Here is a 3,946-nt window from a genome sequence, read left to right on the forward strand (position 1 = left end):
TCGGTGAGGGGGAACCAGCGCCAGACCCATTTAACCCACGACTTTGACGCTGATTTTTCCCTGCGCCTTTTTCACTAAATCGATTCAACACAAGTGTGAACCACAAGCAGATCGGAATCGATTCAAATTTGCACTTCGGCTGGCTGGAATCAAATCATTTTGAATCAATTCATTCGTGAATGCGAACCACAAGTGGGTTGTTTTGATAATAAATAATAATAAAAATTTTATTTTTATACCGCCCTTCCTCAGATCAGGGCGGTTTACAACATGCTAAAATACAAAAATACAGAGATACAACAATACAATAGAAATGAAAGCAGCTACAATATAAAACCCCCGTTAGCCCATCCTCTTTGCCACAGTAGAGGAGGGAGGCCCACTGGATTTTAATCGGGGAATGCCAGATGGAAAAGAAAGGTTTTTATGTCCTTTCTGAATTGGGCTAGGGAGGTAGTCGAACGGAGCTCTATGGGCAGCGTGTTCCAAAGGGCCGGGCCAGCGATGGAGAATGTCCTCCTCGTAGTGGAGGACAACCTGGCCCCTGGCACCCTAAGGTATTGCTGCCCAGATGTTCTGAGGGTGCGGGACGGAATGTACGGGGAGAGGCGGTCCTTCAGGTATCCTGGGCCCAAGCCATTTAGGGCTTTATAGGTCATTACCAACACCTTATATTGTGCCCGGAAGCGAATAGGCAGCCAATGCAGATCTTTAAGCACCGGTGTAATATGGCTGGCCCTGGAAGTTCCAGTGACCAGCCTGGCTGCCATATTCTGCACCATTTGCAGCTTCCGGGTTTGGTATAAGGGTTGCCCCATGTAGAGTGCATTGCAGAAATCCAATCTCGAGGTTACCAGAGCATGTACTACCGTTTCAAGGTCCCTCTGGGCCAGGTATGGGCGCAGCTGGCGAATAAGCCGAAGCTGATAACAGGCGTTCTTGACCGTCGCATTCACCTGAGCAGTCAGGTGAAGCGACGAGTCAAGAAGCACCCCCAGACTGCGCACAGAGTCCTTCACAGGGAGCGTGACCCCGTTCAGGACAGGTGGAACTACCGCCATTCCTGGACCAGGGGAACCTATCACGAGTACCTCCGTTTTCTCTGGATTCAATTTGAGTCGGTTTTCCCTCATCCAGCCCATTACCAACCCCACTACCGATTGATGACAGAAAATGCAATCGGGGCAAATGTTGTGGGAACCACACTCCGATGTTGACTTGACCCATCGATTCGGATCACACACCGATTGATCTGTAAGCGGGAATGAGGCCGAAGTATTGCTGGAACATGTACATGGCACCCAAATGCAATGTTTTGCAAAACACAAAGGACAGGAAGGGAAGAACCTTGCAAGACATGGCTGTTTTGATGGGTTCTTATCAGGACTGGTTGGAAAATTAAATTATGCATTGTATGGGCATGCTCATACATGTGGGTGGAGAGAAGAGCAACAGGTACCATGGCTCTCTACAGAAAGTGCTGTCAGAAAATAGGGAAATGCAGAATGGGGGGGGGGGGGGAGAGAAGGGAGACTATGGAAGCAGGAAAATTTGCTCCCCTTTCTCCCAGAACTAATGTAAATGTTATAACTATATTATAAATGTAATTATAATATTCACGTGTTAGAGCTAGTGCAGTGTAGTGGTTTTAGCATTGGACTATGACTCTGGAAATCAGGGTTCAATTACTGCTTGAGCATGAAAACCCACTGAGTTGTCTTGGACTAGTCACGCGCTCTCGACCTCAGAGGATGGCAATGGCAACCCCCCTCTGAAGAAACTTCCCAAGAAAACCTTATCACAGGGTCACCAGAAGTCAAAGATGACTTGGAGGCACACAGCAACAACAATAAATACAGTCGCCCCTACATTCTTGCGGACTTGACGTCAGCAGTCTTGAATATTCACGAAGGGGCGACCTTCGTTATTTTCAATGGGGCGTGCCCCCACACGCACACCCTGCTCATGCTCACGGGCACATGCCCCATTCAAGCCTATGGGCTTTGAATATTGGTGAGTCTCCATTTTTGCAGGGGGGTGTCCGAAATGGATCCCCTGCAAAAACAATGGGCCAACTGTATTATACATATACAGTGGAGCCTTGTTATCTGATGGGGTTTGGTTCCAGGACCCCCGTGGATATCAAAATCTGTGGATTCTCAATCCCATTAAATGCAATGGCATAGCAAAATGGTGTCCCATATATACAATGGCAAAATCAAGGTTTGCTATTTAGAGTTTATACCTTTTTTGACTATTTTAAAACCGTGGATGCTTGAATCCGTGGATAAAAAAATCCATGGATAAGGAGGGCCATCGATATACAATAAACTGCTGTACAGTGGTACCTCGGGATACGAAATACCCAGGTTACGAAATTTTCGGGATACGAAAAAATCCCATAGGGAATTATTGTTTCGGGTTACGAATGTTTTTTCGGGTTACGAAAAAACTTTTGGTGCTTTTTTCGGCTTTTTCGCACGGAATCGCGGCTTTTCCCCATTAGCGCCTATGGCAATTCGGCTTACGAAGGCTTTTCGGGTTACGAAAGCGGCCGCGTTACGAATTAATTTCGTAACCCGAGGCACCACTATAGGGACAGGAAGGACAAAATTGCACGTTCAAGAAGGGAAATAGAGTGTCTCGTGTTAAAATGGGGTTCTGGTGTCTGCAAAATATAAAATACCCCTTTTCAAAAATAGGAGATGCCCAGCAGCAATACGAGAAACACATTCCTGAAATTGGTGGAGGCCTAAATGACACAGAAAGGACATAATTTAGTAGCAAAGCCCATGTTTGCCTAAATAAACTGTTTCATTCTTAACCAGTTTTTGGCACCTGCACTGAAAAGTCTTCAGAAAGTGGCTGCCAATCAGAGCAGGCCAAAGTGGGCTAGATAGGCAGCTTGAAATATACAAAAATAGAGGGAAAGAGAGAGCCAGTGCGGTGTAGTGGTTTGAGTGTTGGACTACAGTTCTGAAGACCGGGGTTCGAATCAAGGCTCAGCCACGTAAAGCCACTGGGTGACCTTGGACAAGTCACACACTCTCAGCCTCAGAGGAAGAAACCTGCCAAGAAAACCCCATGATGGTTTCGTTTTGAGATTGCCATAAATCAGAAACAACTCAAAGGCACACAACAACAACAACAACAATGAACATCTTCCTATGACAGAACCTATTAATAGAGGAGAGGCCTCTCAACCTTAGTAATTTCTTCTGACATCAGTAGCAGTAACAAGAACAACAGGAACAATAGTAGTAATAATAATAATAATAATAATAATAATAATAGATAATAAAAATATTATTTCATGGCCATGGGCTTTGGCTGTTGATAGGTTCGCCTTGGGGTTGCCGTAAGTCAGAAATGACCTAAAGACACACAACAACAACAAAAAGGAGGAGTAAAAGATGTAGTGTTGAGTAGAAAGAAAAGTCCAGTCCCCTTTCCTGCCACAAATCTGCAGTAGTTTAATGCAGGTCTAATAATAATGAGAGAGAAAGATGGTGGAAAATAAAGAAATGCAACCCAAAAAGAGAATTTTGTTCCCCAAAAGAGGAGGCCTGGGTTGTGCAAGGATCAGAACAAGGCATTGTTTCAAGTCTTCATTTGAAACATTCAAACCACCACCAGCAGCCGCAAAAACACAGCATTCAGACTGGAGGAAACACTTTTCATGGGGGAAGGGAGCTACTGTATATGACTCAGAGAGGGAGGAGGAGAGAGAGCACCAAAGAACCAGGAAATTGCATTAAGAAGATCAAGTCATTATTTGGTGTTCTGCACAATTCAAATGAAATGTACGAAAAAGAAAAAGAAAACCAACAACAGAGCATGTTGGAGGGCAAAGGAGGATAAAAGGAACATAGGTGGAGGGAGCCAGGACTAACAGGAAAGACACACCAACTCTGCAAAATGCAGGCTTAGAAAACAAACCAACTAA

Source organism: Sceloporus undulatus, chromosome 3 (genome assembly GCF_019175285.1).
Source record: "Sceloporus undulatus isolate JIND9_A2432 ecotype Alabama chromosome 3, SceUnd_v1.1, whole genome shotgun sequence".
In the NCBI taxonomy this organism is placed as follows: Eukaryota; Metazoa; Chordata; class Lepidosauria; order Squamata; family Phrynosomatidae; genus Sceloporus; species Sceloporus undulatus.